We start from the raw sequence: 18925 nt of genomic DNA on the forward strand, positions 1-18925 counted from the left end.
CTTGGTACCCAGGACCTGCACTCCTCACTTCAACTGCTGCACCCAATGGTTTCAGCCCCCTCCCCAGTATTACGGCCATGGACTTCAGGGAGGGGAAAATCACCAATTTCCCCAGGGCATCCCCTAAAGAAGGGGATATTTGCACCATCTCTGGTTAGACGCAGAGCTTTGCCAGCTGGATTGGCTCTCCTGGATCTGCAAACATTGTTGCTGCAGAGGAAAAGCCCCACCAATAGAGAAACCAAAAAATGGAGCCACCAAACACCCTCCCTCCCAGGTGGGTCAGCGCAGAGCACATCCTTGCATTAGAGAGCTTCTTTTGATGTCAGCCTTTCTGTTTTCTTCCTCTTATGTTTGTAAGTTAAACTTCTAAGTGGAAATTAATGTTTACCCTTAGAGAAAATATTTTTCATTTCAAACAGGTCCAAAAGGGTTATTTCAAACGTTTCACATTTTCCCTTATTTTTGGAGGGGAAGATAAGCTGAGGTTGTCTCTTTGTCGTGAATGGTTCTGATGTTGAAAACCAAGCAAATTCTGCAGGAAGGGAAGGGAAGGGAAAGGTCAGCAACAACCCCGAGCAGCTCTGCATGGTGCTCCTAAAGCCAACCCCGTTAACTCGGAGCTGGGGCAAGGCAAGAGCAGGGTGCATCAGAGGGTGCATCAGAGGTTTGTGCTTCTCTGGAAATGATGGAGAAGCCAAAGAGGGGGACGGATCTGGCACACCTGGGACATGGCAAAGCAATGAAAGCAGGGAGCATAATTAAAGCTAAATTACCCAAGGCTTTATTTATTATTTGTGGACTGCACAGACACAAATAATAAAAAATGCAGCCTTTCAGCCAAAGCGCTTTCTGTCCAGAATAATGGCTTTTATTCTTGGACGGTTTACAAGTGATGAATAAAATCCAGGAAACCCAGCTTGCAGAATGACAGAGCAGTGCAGAAGAGAGGAATCACTGAAGTTCCACTGCTCTGTTCCACCACTGATTTCATGATCTGGCAAAAAAAAAAAAAAATCCCTGTTGTTTCCCCACTTCTGCCTTCTCACTCCCTCACCAAACACAGAGAAGTCCCATATGACTATTTTGGGTCTGCTGGTGTTGATCCAGACACGTAATCACTCAGTGGCACTGTAAACTTTGAGTTTTCATCTAACATACAGGTCAGGGGCATTCAAAATTTCCTACCTGCTTTGGTTTCCAAACATGTACCCAGCAAGTGATGTGAGAGCAGCCATCAATGCCTAAAACCCACTGGGACGTGTCATAATTGAGAAAAGAACAATTCTTTTCTATTTTTTTTTAATAAGAGAAATAAAAAAGGAAGTTGGAGCTATTGAAAACTGTGCTTTACCTATTAACGGTTGAAAATTGTCCAACCCATGACAAAAAGAAGATAGAACAGAGTGGGTGTTCAGTCTTGCTAAGTAATCATTACTACATTATGCTGGTTTTTATGATTAATTGCAAGACGATATTTCTGTATATGAATTTGTCCTCGTCTTTGTTCAAATATGGATTTTTGGATATGGAGAGAAGAAAAATTTTCATTCCCTGCCTTGAAGAAGCCACAACTGGGAGAGTTTTTCTGCCTGGAAAAGGAATTGTGAAACAATCAGAGCAAATGGGGCTGGGCGAGCAGAGGTGCCTGGTGTAGCAGGGAGGTGTTGCTGACTGCTGGATTGGTGACTTTTGTTGTTTTGTGGTATTATTCGGGAAACACTTCTTTATCATCCTGTTTCCCAGACGGTCCAAACCTGGAAACATTCCTGGAGCATGTTCCTACCTCCCTTCCTTACCTAGGTGCCCCAAACGCCAGCCAGCTCCATTCCTCTGCACCCTGGCTCCAAACTTTTCTGGTCTTTTGAAGCCTGCTGCAGAGGAATAACTGCTTTGCTCCTGCTAAATCACGTCACCCAGTGAAGGAGAGGAGATTCTTGGCAGAAATTGCCATTTAGTTGTCATCGCGCCCTGCCTTTCCCCTGATATTTGCAGATGGGAAACTATTCAAAGGTGAATGAAAACATTAGGCTTAAAGCTGCAAAATTGAAGACCTAGAAGTGTTATTACACATTCAGCTTGGCTGGAGGCTGGCCTGGAGGTGATGGCAGACCCAAAGGACCCCATCCTACAGAGCATTTGCAGATAAATATGTAATCCCAGGGCTAGGATCTTCCAGAGTTGTTCCCTCTTTACTGGCTTTCAAAGCCCAGCGAGTGCCAAGATCCTGTGGGGCTGGATCTCACTGATCATTTCTAATTCTGCTGCAAAACAATTACTGCATATTTTTCCATGAGAGTTTCTATAATTCAAGGCTGAGTCTGCAGTTGTGACAAAATCTCAGCACTCCTTTTTCTTTTCTTGCTGGTTTCTAGCTTTCTTGGTTGGAGACAAAAGATAATAATAATAAAAAAGCAATCTATTTGCCTTGGGTTTCTCAGGAATATAACTCCACCTCGATGCATGATCTTAAAATCAGTCTCCTGACTCAGGCTCAAACACATCAGGCTGCTGGATTTGTTATGTTTTAGATTATTAACGTGTTGGTTTGCACTCTAACTCCTTGAACTGCACCTTTTTTTTTTTTGGGGGGGGGGGGGGGGGGGAATAAATCAGTCTCTCCCAGGGTAAAATTGCCAGCAGAACTGTGGGCCTGGGGAGGTGATAGCTTGTACCAGTGGGGTTAGAAGGTGAGGAGAGGGAGTGAGAGAAGCAGAAAACTAAATGTGAAGGAAAAGCAACAACACTGCCCACCATCCTGAATGGATATGGCCCTGTTAACCCTTATCAATAATTGATGTCTCAGAACATGGATTTTCCATTATTCTGATGAGGCCAGCTCTGTTACAAATATGTTGTTTGGCACTTGAAATTAATTGAGCATTAAAAATTTACTCTTTTTATTTTCCCTTTTAAAGACAATCCCTCTGCATTTTCCCCCTCCGCTCATACTATTGAAGCATCTTAGAGTGGGCCCAATTTTCAGGTAATTGAGCATGGGAGAAAACCTGGAGAAAAGCTGTGAGTGCTCCTGGCATGGCAAGGGCTCCTCCAAGCCTGCTCTGGGTCCGTGTCCCTCAGCAATTCTCCTGCCTAATGGACACGTGCCTTTAAAATCAATCTTTTTCCTTCCTGCCACCTAGACCAATAACCTACCTCCATCTCTCCCACTGCTTTTTCCTCCTTCTTCAGTTGGAAAGGTAAGGGAATACATGCAAATGAAGAGTACTCCTGCCATGAAAGGGAACTGAAAGGGCCCAGAAAGCCCTCAGCATGGTCTCCAGCTTGGCATTATATAGGATGACACTAAGCATTGCTCAGTCCAGAGCATGGGATCAGGTGCGATGATCTGGGTTATCTCCTAATCCACATCTGCCAGTCAAAACAAAGCTTGGAAATGGGCAGATGCTGCATTATGCCACATTCTGAAGAGGTTGGATGTGAATTTGCACAAATAGTTTGGCAAATCGTTTTTTTTTTTTTTTTTTTTCTTTTTTTTTTTTCTTTTTTTTTTTTTTTCTGGGAAACCACTGGGTTCCTTTGCAGAAGGAAAAGATAGAAACCGTTTAGGATAAATCACAGCATCTTGTCCTTTCTGCATTGGTCCTTCTGTGAAAGTCAGCTAGCAGAGCCAACCACGGCTTGCAAACCATCGCAGCATGCAGGTGTCCTTGCTTGGTCACTGCAGTACTTGATGCTGATGGAGAAGTGACACCAGCTGGGGACATACAGATGTGACAATGCCATGCAGCTCCAGGAGCCACAACCCACCGAGGAGGGTTTGCTGGTGACTTGCAGCTGGAGAAGCCGGGGGAGCTGTACCAGGCAGCTGGTGCATCCAGAGGGAACCAAGCACCAGGATCTGCAAGGCTGCTCTTTAAAATCCCAGCCATGCACTCTCTGCATGAAAATTAATCCTTGCTGAGGCCTCGTTGCCTGCTTCAAAAGTCTCATTTTGGTTTGGTTTCCTGTCAAGAGTGTAACTGCTTGAATTTATGCAGATTATGCACTCCTGCCAGGTGTTTGTTTTATATGCTTTTCTTCCCCCCTGCTACACTATGAAAGAAAAATTGGGTAATATTCGTTAATGAGGCAAGTGGGATATTCTGGGGCCCCTTTAACTTACTAGGAATAAAACATATTTTAAAAAAATTGCTGACCCTTTAAACCTCAACAGTTAGTTTATCTGAGGGACATGTTTCTTAGTCAGCAAAGGGTCTTTCCTGGAGGAGTTATATGTAATTCATTAGTGCAGGGGTAATAGCCATGCTCCTAAATAATTCCAGCGCTTATAAAATACCATCTGGTATCAAGCACCGAGGGCCATACGCTGCGTCGGTGTAAAACTGGACAGCTCCATTACCTTGGATGAGTCCAGGTGGTGGTACATTCACCTGCCTCCTCTCCAAGGGCTCGTGTACCCAGCTTTACAGGAGCTCTCGCATCGCCTCTGTGAGCGCCGTGCTGATGTCTGCGATTGCTGCTGCGCGCCAGAGCACGAGGCTGGGCTGCAGAGGGAGTGAGCCCGGCTCCTGCGAGCTGGATTTATGGTGTTTGTGTTAGAGCAGGAGGCATGGCCCCTGAGCCAGTGAATAAAACCTGCCAGGAAACAGAGTGTAAGAGGAAGAAAGGAAAAGGTTTGATTTTGAAGCTTCTCTAATTTGAGGTTCGGTTTTATTCTCAAGTAGATGGCAGAGATGGATTTGCATGTGTTAAAGGAGATGTGCTGGGGCTATATTCCACTTTTTTTTCTCTCCCTATAAGGAAAGCAAGAGGCAAGAGATTTACAGGACACATCCAATGAAAAAAAACAAAAAACAAAAAACAAAACAGTTCATGCTAATCTAGCCAAATTAAAAGCACTTCCCACTCACAAATCCTCCTTACAGGATCTGAAACTGCTTTAAAGCCTCATGGATTTTTAAAGAGCAAATCCAGGCAACCAAAAAGATTGAGCTGGACCAGCCACCAACAGATGTGGACCTGGGACTTGTGACCCTCACAGTGCCAAACAGGCCCCTGAGGCTTCACAGGAACCAAATGTCCCAAACCTCTTTGCAGGGCCAGCCTTAGGCTTGCTGTATGCCAGCTGCTTTCAGGAATGGATAAAAAACAAAAACAAACATCCTTCTGCTTCTGGGTTTTCTCCATTTCCACTGGGTTCCAGGAATAGAAATCACCTCACCTTTTAGACAGGGATAGCATTTGAACGACAAAAAAAAAGAAAAAAAAAGAGCAAGATGTCATCAGGGCTTTTGTCTATAGCACAAACCACAAAGCCAGTAAGCTCTCAGTGCCCTGAAAATTCAAAGAGCACAGTGGAGGCACTCGGCATTTTGCAGAACTGGGTCCTTTTCACTTTCCTGTGTGTATCAGACACCCAGCCCTGATCCATTTAACCTGCATCTGATCCTTCGCCAGTAATGAAGCAACAAAATTTGCAGGCAATTTGCAGTACAGGAGCCACCCAGCCCATGCAACCCTCCCCAAACAGCATTGTACATAGCGCACATGCAAATCAAGAGCTTCAAACCAAATAATTTCAGTTAGGATTTCTACCCTGGATCTGTCCCTGAAAACTTCTGGTTGATGGATTAGTGCCTAGAGGGACAGCCTACTTCATCTGGGAGTGCTCATCCCCACCAGCACCACGTGTGGTATTCCTGCCCCAGTTCACAGCAGGGCTGAAAAGGCTCCTGCTATCACAGCTTTTATTACTATTTTTGTTAAAGCCTTTTGTCCCACAGTCTTGTGACTGCTTGCAAGTTTTTAAACTCAAAAAGGAACATGATGAACTCAAGCCCATTTTCTAAACCTGAGTGCTGAGCTGGCCTGGTTTGTGACTTGTGGAGCTCTCTCCTGTTGCCCAGACCAGGTCCCAAGTTGTGTCCATGCCGTGTCCCCAAGCTGGGACATCTCCCACAGCTGGGCAATGACCAGCAGCTCGGGTACAGCCAAAGGCACCTCAAGCTGGGGCAGGGCCCCGAGAACTGCTCTGGGGAAGGGAGATGGCAATGTAGGATGAGAAGGGAGGAGAAAATGCACAGATGAAATGCTCCAAATTTCTACAGCACCCAGCTCAAGTGAATTCCAATCGAAGATTAAGTTTCTTTATTAAAAACTATTAATGATAATAACAAACAAGTGAGAGTGGGAAGAGGACGGAAGAAAGATGAGCAGGAAGGAGCAACAGCATCAAGCAGGGGCAGAAAAATAAAGGCCCTTTCATGTGCCATTGTCACCTGCAATAAAGCTTTGCAAGCCTTGGAGATTTATCTGGGGCTTGCTCTTTCTCTGAAGCCTTTCAAGATGCTGATATTTGCAGAAGGTGCAGTGTAGCCACTGGATAAGGCAGAAGAATGAATCCATCACGGCTTTCCCCCTCGTCCCCTGACAGCTTGGAGTCATAAAACTTGGGGAAGGCACAGCTTTCCCTTTGAGACAGGCAGCCCAGAGACGCGGTCAATATAGCTTTGTAGCCCATCACCATTAAGACAAGCTTATCAGCAGGGTGCCAGGAGTGCAGAGCACACCAGCTGACAGGAAAATCAAAGTTTCATTCTCTTTGCAATTCATATCTGGGCTACCCTGGCCTCCTGGCTGCAGCAGGCTCCCACCCTGACTTTCACACAGCATAGCACGTGTTCTGCCTAGCTGGGCATCTCTGATCTTACAGAGGTATCTTCTCTTAGACACGGCCCTGTCCCACACAAACCCTGTCCCTCCACACAGAGATGATTTCATGCAGAAGCAAGATGACAGCCTGCTGCTGAGATCATGAAGCTGGAGGTGCATCAGAGGCTCTCTGAAAGCAGCAGGTGAGGGCTCCCAGTGGTCATTTTGCCTTTTTGATCTGAGATGAAAGCCTGACCTACGTCAGGGCAGCTGAAAAAACAAGGCACGCAGAATGGCCCATGGCTGGTGCAGGCCCATGGAAGTGCTCAAGCTGCAGGATGGTGGCAGGGCCTCCTGGAAGAGGGGACAGGAGCCAGCCAGGCCTGCCAGGAGGCTGCCATCCCCTCCCAGCTGAGGTATTTCTGGCATTTCAGCTTTAAGCCAGGTACTTCTTCGCTAAAGTGAGGTGCATGGCACTGTAGCCATAGGGTCCTGCTCTTCCCTGAGCTCCCTCATGAGTCAGCAGCGGTAAAACTTCTGCAAAAAGACAAGGATTGCTTTGCTTTGTCTCTACACCTCTTCACCAAGCAATTGCTATTACATGAAATGTTTGGGGCTGGCAGTTACTAAACAATCTTATTGGAAGACAAATTTCTTCCCTTGGTTGATTCCTGGTCCCTGGGGTGGTTCATCCCTGATCATGCAGCTTCCCAGGGAAACACCGGGCCAGAGAAATGCAGTGCAATGGGCACAGTGACATTAAGCTGCACTGGCAGAAGCACAAGTCAGAGACCACCAGCAGGAACAAAGCACCCATCAGAATTTAGACCATAAAGAAAAGGCAAAAAATACATCCTGAACAATAGCACCAAAGTCCCTGATAGCATTAGACCATCCAATAGCAGAAGGAGGCACAAAGCCCTGGCTGCCCCCACCTCCCTCTCCCTTTAGTCCAAAGAATAGCAGCCTACATACAATAGATTTTATAGCATAGCTCCCTGCAAATGCACAAATGCAGCATTCCACCAAAAGGCCTCTTATAAGTTACCTTCCAGTAATTAAGAGGCTTTTACAGTAACACTGTGAATAAAAATAGGCATGATCAAAAATACTGTTCTTACACCCTGTCTGGCTTCATTGTGGCCTTACATGAACTTTTGTGGTTTGCTTGACCATTTTCTTTGTTCCCCTTGGAGCTCTCATGCTGGGCCGTAAGGACTTGCCACGTGCTCTCACCCAGATCCGTGTACTCAGATGTGCCTTCACTGGAGCTGGTGGAGCTGCAAAGGAATAAATGGGGCCCAAAAAGGTGTCTATGTTTGCAACTTTTTTTTTTTTTTTCCTAGCTCTCCTGTTTCTTGCTTTTCTCTATTTCATAGAAACATTTCAGAGTGACAGCCAGAAATGGAAATGGCAAATGGTAACGTGAAGTTCTGCACACAGCTTTTGGGGCATAACGAACCTCCCTTGGCTTCCTGGTCTTTGCGATATCACTGCTGGAGAGTGCAGAGACCTTAATTTCCCCTGCACACAGCTGAAAATGTCTCAGCTCTTGGTTGAAATGTCAGGGCTCCATTACGTCCATAATCCAATACAAAACCTGAGGGCAACCACACGCCTCCGGCTTGTCTTTTCCTAGAGGGATGGGCCGCCAAGGCAGCTCCCCTTGGGAGCTGCTTTTCTGCACTGTCTGAGAGGGAGCAGACCCCCAGCACCACGGAGGGATGGACCTCGACCTGTCCTCACGGGGCTGTGTAAAACTCCCTGGCCAGAACAAGTGAGTCAAGCTCCCTGCACCTTCCTTTGGGGGAACATCGCATCATCTGCTTGGGAGAGAGAAGCCATGGAGGAATAATGCAGCATTTTTATAAGTGAGGTTTTTGCAAAGATGTATTATTCATTATGTAATAATTAACCACATTTATGGACACTGCCTCAGGAAGCCTGATCACGCAGAACCACAGCTGCACCATCCCACACAGCCGGCATCGCTCAGCATGGCCAAGGCAGAAAGCCAGCGTAAGTGCTGTGCAAACTGAAACCAGAAGCTGTGAACACTGGGGCGACAGAGGCTCAACCCTCAGGAAAGCCCCTTATTTTAGTTTGAGCATGGCTGGATCCCTCACTTCCCTGTGCTATGGCCATCAATTCTCTTAGCATCTCTTCTTTGCAGGGCTCAAGACACCACAGAACACAGCACTGGCCCCTCCCCGCAGTCAGGGTCTGACCCTCCATGGGCCCACCACATCTCAGGTCAATAGTTGGCATTTTCTGACAGCTACATTCCCTTCCTCAGGTATCGCAGTGCCCATCACTGTATGGAGACCTACTTGTCCCCCCTCCAGGCTCTGCAGTACTAAATCCTTCCTTAAGGCAGTAAACCCTATCCAATTCCAACTCCCTGCTACAGGCAAGGACCCTTCCACCAACCCAGGCTGCCCAAAACCCCTCCAGCACTGCCTGGGATGGGGTACCTACAGCTTCTCTGGGCAGCTTAGGCCAGTGTCTTAATATCAAGGCAGAAAAGATCATAGCGACTTCAGCAAGAGGTGGGAGAAGCAAACAAACTAAGAGCCTTGATTAAGGTGTCCAGAAGACCCCAGGGATCTGGGCTCAAGCCCCAGGCAGTCAAAGGCTCTGCTCTGCACATCCAAGCCAGTTGGACAGGCCTTAGAAGAAACCTAAGAGATCTTAACCAAAATTGTCAGCACCCTGAACTCGTTCTGCTCTTCAAGAATGTAGCAAATACAGTCATTGCTAGGAAGGTAAAAATATCAAAGCAGAAATGAGATCATTGTTTCCTAAACTCTGTATTGCATACATATATATTCATGTTATATGCACGGTTTTGCACAGCAGTCAGCCCAGTCTTTTATGGAATTGTCTTTCTGTTTAGCAACGTGCTGAATCAACAAAGCTATTTCCCTTTCATATTTCTGTAATTAGCCTGTTTTAAACCCTTCAGCAGCTCTTCAGAAGGATGCTGATTATTTACAGTATGTGCAATTCAGATGTCACTGGATTATTAACCTTGGCTGTGTAGTCTTAAATGTCTGGATTAGTGGATATGAGTTCATTTCCTCCATTGCAGGCTAGAAAAGAAAATCGGGCAAAAATGGCAAGATACACAGGTTAGAAAAGCCAGCTGTCTACTAGCACCTTGCACCCAGAAGGTACAAGGAGCAGGGCTATCAGCAGGAGCTCTGCTGCATCGAGAGGTTGGGGATCTGGAGTTACAGCCCTAAAGCTGCCCTGGGGAATGGCTTTCTGGAAGAGCAGCACAGAATGGCACAAAACCAAGACCCTGCTGTCATCAGGGAAAGGGCTTAGAGGGAAGATAGAGATCCAAGTGGAGAGCAAAGCCATGCAGTGGCCTGGGAATTCCCTGGGCACTGCCCATGGCCATTTCTCCTGCATCCACTCAGCACCAGAAGCTGGTTTCCAACCTTTCCTCTGCTTCACTGCAGGATTTTGGGACAGCATCCTCCACTCGCCTGTTCTTCATCCCCTTGCAAGCAGAAGATGGGAATGTGCTCAGACAATTCTGCAGAAGCAACAACTATCTGCTACTCTGCAGGCAGCCCAGCTCTGAAACACAGCTGCTAAAGCAGCACTGGAGGCAGGGCATGTAGGACAGATCAGCCCCAGCTGCTCTCAGTCACATGGAGCATTAAAGTGACTAAGGAAGGTAAGGAAGTGCTATCCCAAACACCAGACCTGCGCAGAACAGGACATGGCAGGACCTTCTTGGGATTTCCTACCCCTTTTGCAGCCATCTGAGCAATTTGCTCTTACTACAGAGGTGGAAATGAGCACTAAGAGGTGTCCCAGGCTCTGGGAAAGGTGAGTTAAGGGAGCACAGCCATTTCCATCCCCCTTGAGGACAGTTATCAAAGGATTTCCATAGATGCTGAATGCACAGCTCAGGGAAGGGTGCTACAAGGTGATGGGAACCACAAACCTGGGTGTTTGGCATGTGCAGAAGTGAGTGAAGGGGCAGCAGCAAGAGTACATTTGTAAGTATTAATATAAACGTAAGCATCAGACTGACTTGAAAGCATGCAGTTCCCAATGCACTGGAAGTGTCAAAAAATGCCCTATGTTGCTTCAAAAATATTTCATTTTGATACTTTTTAGACAGCTGTTTCTACAACAAAATTGAAGGGAGTGTTGAAATGGAAGGCTCCTTCACATGAAGCCTCCCCAAGGTTTTCAGCTCTGCATGGGTTTTTCCTGTTTATTTTTGGGATATTTTGCAGAAATAATTTTGCAAAAGTAACCCAAATGTGCAAGCATGTTCTGGCATTGCTACTCTGTGGTTTTTGCTAACAGTAATCCATTTATCCATTTTATTCTAGTGAGGAGCAATAGGAAGAGAGCAATAGGAAGAGCTCCTGTCACTACAAAGGAAAAATTAAACTGTTGAAAAAAAATCTCCATGGAAGTCTCAGGAAACTCCCTTCAGCTCCAAACATGGTGAAGAAAATGCCATCAGTGATTTCCCCCCCTTGTAATGAGGTTTGCAAAGGTTGACTTGCAAGGAATTAAAACATGGAAACATTTAAAATATCAGTGAGTTCTGGCATCCTAGGTAATGTGACATTTATATGATAATTTGGCAATTAAATATGCAAGCAAGGATGCTTTTCCTTTTCAAACATGCAGGTATGGCACTTTCACAAAACAGCTTCCAGCATTTTACAGGTTCACCTTCTGACTGGAGTGGAAAAATGTTATTTGCAATGTGTGGGTGGGGAATGCTTGTAGCAGCACCAGTCCACACCAACTCAGCGGCATCTCACAGCACACCACAGATCTGCCATGCAAATACCTCTTGGGGAGCTCCAGGTGGGAACCTTATTTCTTGTTCTTTGAGAATGGGGACACTTGGTCTTGACTATTGGAGAAAATAGCATGGTATCAGAGCTGCTTGTGCAACCCAGCAGGGAGACCTTCAGTGCAGAATAAGCTTCCTCCAGCATCCCTAGATGAACAAGAGGAACACCAGCCGAGGCACTGACAGTCTGGATATGGGTTATATATGCTTACAGAGAAGAGCCCCATAGCCTAACCTGGCATAGATCCCAACCCTATGACACCCACAAGAACACAGGGTGAACATCACCCATCAACAGGGTCAGGTCCAGTTATCACCTGGGCTCCTCCTGGTAACTGATGCACCAGCTCAAACCCAAGATACCTACAGAAACAAACAAAAAGCCTTTCTCCAAGCTGCATGCCTGCATGAGGCCCCAGAAAGGGGCTGCTTGGTGTGTGCTGGGAATTGGCATTAGGTGAAGTAAAGTTCTCCCTTCAGCAGGGCCCTGAGCACCTCACTCCCCAACACCAACCGCATCCCTTCCGTGCATCACAGTAACTCACTTCCTCTGCTGATGAATAATTTGGAGTGCTTCAGCCATTATTAAATAATAACGGATCTTTTCCTTGCAGAAATAATTGAATATTGGAGCTGGGAAATTGAGGTCACCCTCAGCTCTGCCCCCTTTGACAATGCTGCTCCCACCAAGGCAGCAATCCTGCGTGGTGCTGGTGGAACAGAGCAGTTATTGATGCCTTGCAGCTCAGCAGCTTTCGTCCTCTCACCTTGGGCTGCTCAGCAGGAAGATCCCAAAGCTGGCATTAAGGCTGTAGTGACTTGAGACTCTCTCTCAAGGGAAAAGAGGAGCTGAAGCTCAATGGATTTGGCTGCATCACCCAACAGGGATCTGATGCTGCATGGGGCCAGCACTGCACATCCGTATTTTTCTTCCTTACTGGAAGGGAAATGCAAACTCTTTTGGGTATAGCGGTGTACAAGCCCTCCTACTGTGGAAAGGAATCACAAAAGTGAAGTGCTAAGGAAGTTCTTCCTTGTTATTGGAAAATGTGCTCATTTCCAAATTAAAGACTTCTACCTGCCATGCACAAACTCTACTCTTATTCCCCAGACTGGTTTTGCCTACCACTGAGGTCAGATCCAGGGAAGCTTGAAAAAAAGTTAAAAAATTAGTTACTAACAGCAATGCATCTAGAACTTGAGTTGCTTCAAGCCGTCTCCCCTCCTGCTGCTTTCTCTTTATTGCTGTGCCCTCAGCTGGCTGCTCTCAATCACATACTTGTGGAAATATTTGCTCCAGGTTGATTTCAAGTGGGTGGAAAGTTATGGCTGAAACGTGTCTGCCTGTCTCCAGGTTGGTTATGCATGGGGGAAGAGAAAGCCAGCAATAAACCCCCCTGGCAGAACAAGTCCTGGAGCCAGCCCACCTTCAATCTAGTAGTGTTTTTTCCCTTCTGTTCCCCTTCAATCTGGGCTTTTCTCAAAATCAGGAAGGAAACAACTCAGGTAGCAGTTTTCTGCCTTCACAGTCCTGTACACGCACTGATAAATGAAATTCACATTGACTGTTACATTAAAAAACAGCTTATCCCAGGAGTAAAAACCTTGCTCGTAGAGAATCTAGCCACAACAAAACTAATGTGGCTTTAGTGAAGTGACGCCAATTAACCAGCCAATCCAATACTGAAATAGATCCTTTCTGTAGGATTTTCCTCAGCTGTATAGAGGACTCTATGATATACCAGCTCAGAGTATGGAGCTGATAGTGCAAACTCAGGGGAAAGGACAAATTTGCAGAATCATAAGAAAAAACACGATAAATGCCAGCACCCACAAATAAAAGATCTTAAAATGGAGTCACAGCCTGCCCTAAATCCCAAAGTCAAATGCTCACACAACGATGAAGACGTTTGGATAGACTTCCAGAGCCAAACTTTCTGCTCTGGGACTCTCTGGACTAATTAGGTACAATTACAACAGCTTAAAGAGCGCTAATGCATTTGCCATGCACTGAGAGTTGTCATCTGCTCATAAATACATCATGTTGGATCCAGTGTTTGTGGCAAGGGGATGACTAACTCCATCAGGCTGAAGAGAGAACTTCCCTGAAGACCTGGACTGAGCAACCTGCAAAGAGCAAAGCTCTGCCACAGACAAATCTTGCCTCTTCTGCCCCCTTTCAAATACAAAAGCAGAAGATCAGGATCTCTTTGAAGTCCCACCTCTCCTTCCAAGGGTGTCACTGAGCTTGATCAGTTGGGTCTGGTTGCTTGTTAGTTTGTGCAAATCACAATCCAGTTTAAAAAAAATGAAAAAGTATGCAATATATTTCTATTCTGCTTTAAAAACACCTGGAAACCCTAATTTTGCAGTCTATTACCTGAAACCCAAATTTTGCAGTCTATTACCTTTGCGAAGTGTATGTACAGAAACCTCAGAAACCTGAGACTTCTCTGGGAAAAAAAAACCAAAACTTTCTCCAGATGTGTACCTGGATTTTTGTTATTTTACTTAGACTTCAATCTCATGTTCACTTGCACAGTGGGGACAGTAACAGAAGAAAGCATCAGGAAGTAAGTGCAGCAGTGCTCTGCACAAAAAGCTTTGAGAACCTTCCTTGACAAACTCCCCAAAAGCAGAGCACATACATTTCTTAATTCTAAACAAGATAATCCGTAGTTAGAAGTAAAGCCCAAACTGGGAAGGTCTGACAGATTTGAACTTTTCCCCTACTCCACTTCTACAGAAAAACAGTTGCATTTACATGAGATTTTCATATTTGTTCCAGCTAATGTGACCTTGTGGATAAAGGAGACAAAAAAAAAAAAAAAGGTGGTGGTAGTTTGTGTGTACATGCACGAGAAAAGTCTCTTTCTCCCCCAGGAGGAAAAAGCACAACAAAACTGGAATTGTTCTGGGGCTTGTATGAACTTCTGAAAATTGATTTTAGCATTGAGGAGTCTGTGCTTGCCTTATTCATCGTCTCTGCCTGCCAATGTGCAGCATTTTTGTCTCAGTTGATAAGGGAATTTTTAATTATTGTAATTATCATTTGAAAATTGGGTTCCTGCCACAGACAATTGAAATTAGATTCTGTTACTTTTTATCTTTGTTAATGTCTTTTAATCTGAGGTTTCATTTCCTATCAGCAATAAAATGTGTATGCATGCATACGTGTGCTCAGTTTAAGTACACACACAGAGACCCATGATCTCATAAAATATGCAAGTATATTACACATGCTAGACAGATTTTGCAGCCAGAAAGGACTGTTACGATCAGCTAGCTCAACCTATTCTGAAACAAGGGCCATGCCATTTCACCCCGTAATTTCTGCATCAAGTCACCTCTTCCAGTAAAACACCCAGCCCTGGAGGAGATTGGCACAGAGGAGCACAGCCTCACCTGACCAGTGGGCAGGATTTTCACAGAGGGCTCCTAATTCAGGATTTGTAATCTGCAGCATGAGACTTGGAGGGTGCACACAGGTGAAGGGGTGGAAAGGTTTGGGATCCCATTATGCTCAATCCATTCTTCGGTCCTCTTCCACCAGCACTGCTCACAAAGCTGCCCTCAGCCTTGAGACTGAGATGTTTTCACTCAGAATAGGATTGAGAGCTCAGGAACTCATTTGACCCATAGACTGCTGCCATACACCCAGGAGCAGGTGAGAGCCAACCATCTCAGCTGCACAGAGTGACCTTGGCATGGAAGTAGGCACAGCAGTCTTGATGCTGCTGTTGTGTCCCTGCCCAAACCAGCCTCTCTTTCCTCATTGATTTTCAGCTAGAAATCCACCACTGCTGGCAGGATTCAGCCTCCAGGAGGTGGTGGGCTGCACCCAGACTTCCACTCCAGCCCTGCATGTCCACTGCAGTCAGCTGGGCTGCTCGGGCACAGCTTCAGCTGGCAAAATCATGTAGGATTTGCAGGCAAACCATCCTGCTCTCTGAGCTGCAGAATGTGGCCAGGAAAAACAGCTTAAGCAACTGATTTTATTTTATCCCCCCCTTCCTTAAGGGTTTATTTTCCTCTCCCACTGACCATGTTCCACCGGGTCTTTCAGCCTGTCCCGCTCTCCACAGCTGTCCCCTGGAGCCAAGCACATCCCAGGACTTTCACTATTCCCACAGACAGGCTGCAAGATCCAGCAGCTGCTGGGCAGGACTCACCCTGCCTTTGTCCTACAGTGCACAGTTTATCCATGCAGACCTTGCCAAAGGCTTTTGCCACCCAAAAAGCTCTGAAGTGTGGTGTTAGGAGGCCTGACTCCTCTCAAATGTGCATGGGCTTCCCCTCTCAGGGCAGGACCCTTGGTTGGTCTGCATACATTTGTCTCCATCTCAGGGACACAGGGGAATCTGTCCCAGGCACAAGCCTGGGACATCTCCTTTGTGCCTTGTTGCTGTTCCACAGGCACATTGGACGCATCTTCCAGCCACAAGCCAGCACTCACCCCCCTGGCTGGTTCCACCACCCACACCCCCCAGCCAAGGTAAATCCTTCAGGGTTTCAGCCAGGCTTCAGACGTAGAAACTGTGAGAACAACGCCAACGCAGCTCAGATCATATAGTCATCTTTCCCCCCCCCCCCCTTCTCTTTGGTGGATTTATGAATCTCTACCCAAATTTCTTCTTCCCTGGGGCTCCACAAAGGTCACCTCTTTGAAATATGTGGAGCAGGCAGAGCCTAAAGCCAAGAGTGGTGCAGAGACTGAATCCCAGGTGCACCACCACAACCCCACAGCCAGTCTGTGAGGTTAGATGCTGACCTGGTTATAAACTACATTAAAGGTAATCAAGACATTTTATTTAATTTCCATAAAAAAAAGATAAGACTTTGCTACTATTTCTCATCCTCTTTACCCATCCAGTGATGCTTTTGTTTCAGGTAGGATGGAGTCTTGGTGCAGAAAAAGTCTTCCAAGAGGAGACTAAGCAGGTGTGAAAGCTATTAGCTAAGAAATGAGCTTTGGAGCAACAGTACTCGTGGGGGCACATGTGCCCTGCTGTTTAAATCCAAGGAAGAAAATGGTAAAAAAAAAAAAAAAAAAAAAAAAAAAAAATAATAATTTTTTGGATGTAAGAGAAAAAGCTGAAGAGTTTTATTTATTATATGCTGTTCGATGAACTCCATTCAAAGCAACCCCACACTCTTAGAAGTGGTGAAAAACTTTCCTGGTTTAATCTGCCTGCTCTGGAAAGGAAATAATCAGATCCTGCCTTTTGCATAGGCAGAGTTTTAATTACCTCTGAAACTCGCCTGGTCCCATATGAGCAGCTTTTCAAAAGCAATCTATTAACAAACAATAACCCCGCTGCTTGCTGCCTGCTACAAAGCAGATGCTATCGCTGCCTGTGCGCACGCCCGCTCCCTCCCACCGCAGCGCGGATCAGTTCAGGATCTCCGCTGCTCGCTCAGGGGGAGCGTGGGGAGGGGGCTGCTGGAGCCCCCCTGGGTGGCCAAGGCCACCACTGGCAGCAGGACAGGGCTGTCACATCACACGCACACCAGGGCTGTGAGCACAGCTCCCAGCTTCAAATCCAAATATGATTCTTGGTGGAAGAAACCGAAGTGACAGGGGAGGAGATGTCACCGGCAGCTCTGGGACTACCAGCCCCGGTAGCAGGTTGACTCCAGGAGCAAGATAACAAAGCTGCAAGCCTCTGTCCTCTATTGCCGAGGATGAAACTCACATCGGGTGTCCTAGACCCTCTGCCCTCCTGCAGGAAGGGCCAGAAGGGTTTTCTTTTATCTCTAGCAGCAAAGAAAAAGGGTATTGGCATTCTGGACTTGCAGCTAATTGGAGACCACAAGCAGCCGGATCTGCACATAATGACTGAGGTGCCCCAAGTAGTGTGCAGCTCCCAGTAAAAGGAGAAGTTACAGCCTACAGGGGCTGGGCCCCAACTTTGGCAAAGGAAAAAGGACATTTCACCTCATACCTTGGGTATGGAGAAGAAAAATAACAAAACCACCAAGAGCAGGCAGACCACGGCTTGCAGCCCCACCGGATCCAAAGGCTGGTCCCAAACCTCACACACCATGTTTTTCCCCATCCAGATGCTCACTCTGCCCTCACATGGTCTGTGTTCATCTCCATGAGACTTGTGGCTCCAGAAGCTGTGCCCAGCTGTGGTAGCGGCACCATAAACCCCAGCAGAGACCAAGGTCCTGCGGGTCCCAGCACTGTGCAAACACTCAGTGAGAGAAAGCCTCTGAGCAGCTGCTGACATTTTCAGAGCACCAGTCACTTATCACAGTGTTTCCCCATCTGCTTCTTCTCAGGACAGTCAAAAGCCTTGTGACAAATGCCTCCACTCCCTGTGGCTATTCCAGTTGTGTGCCTAAAGCTGTCATTAGCATTGAACAAGGTTCCATGCTATATTTAAGAGAGGTGTCCCACAGGGTATTGCAACCAAGCTTGAGCACTACAACCCAAACCTTGCTTTCTGCATTGTCAGAGCTGCTTTCTTGGTTTGGCTCTAACACACTATTAGGCCAGTTACACCCCTGCCTTTTTTCTTGCTAGCTCACACAGAGGGATGGGAAATCTCCTCAAAGCCTGGGGTAAAATGCACCAGTGACTCAAACTAGTGGGGTAGCTCTACTGGAGGCCCTAACCTTGGGCTGGCAGGTGGCAATAGAGCCCCTTTTCACCCTGCCTGTAACATAAAAGGATTCAGGGACAGCTTTTATTAATTTTATTTTTGCAGAAACATTTCAGTCATCAGTCTTTCACACCAAATACACACCTGTCTCAGACCTATTGCTGTCACATTCATCATTTAAATCTGCGTGTCTAAAGAACCTAAAATGAAGTTCTCTTGATGCACCATTAACCTTCTTATGTATCTGCTACTTTCAAGCAAGCTGCAGTGAACCCTTCACAGACCACTCTTCCTAAGCGAGAAACACCCAGGTTCCTTCAAGCAAACAAGGTCAAACATAGGCAAGAATATTTATTCTCCAAAGCCAAATGACATAGCACCTCATGACACAGCACTACCACATCTCTCATCCTTCTTACCAGGCAATATAAACCACAGAAGCAGCCTCAACACCTCCCTGCAGAGCCTGGATGCTCCCCTTCTCCATCACCAGCTGCTACTGCCTCCAGCCAACCTCATTATAGAGACCAGCAACCCTTTATTTAGTCTCGTTAAGAAAGACTAACAGGGCACAGATGGCGTGGGCTTGCTAATGGCACAGGGCTGGCTGCTCTCTGTCCTCCTGGCCCTGCGAAGGACACGCTGCTGTGCTCCACGGGGCTCCCAGGGGATGCAGCTCTGCAGCAGGAACACGAAAGGGGCTGGAGAAGCCAGGCCATCCTGGCTGCCTGCCCTGGGCACCAAAGTGCTAAAAATTCTGGACAAAGCTTGGGGGTGTGAGCTTGTGGGGGTGTAATCTCTGGGCTGCCCCTTGCCTGGGGACTGCTAGAAGGAGAACAAGAATTTGGGTCTATGGTTGCTT

General features: G+C 46.6%; 1 long non-coding RNA gene across 1 annotated transcript; it reads right to left on the reverse strand.

Moving 5' to 3' along the window:
• Positions 1-724: 724 nt before the first annotated feature.
• On the reverse strand, positions 725-18582 carry LOC311423448. The gene is made up of 3 exons (XR_014685714.1): positions 18483-18582; positions 4364-4599; positions 725-997 (listed from the first exon to the last, which is right to left on the reverse strand). It is a non-coding gene; the product is annotated as an uncharacterized lncRNA (long non-coding RNA).
• Positions 18583-18925: the final 343 nt, after the last annotated feature.

This window comes from Aythya ferina, assembly GCF_964211825.1.
Source record: "Aythya ferina genome assembly, chromosome: 24".
Lineage (NCBI taxonomy): Eukaryota > Metazoa > Chordata > Aves > Anseriformes > Anatidae > Aythya > Aythya ferina.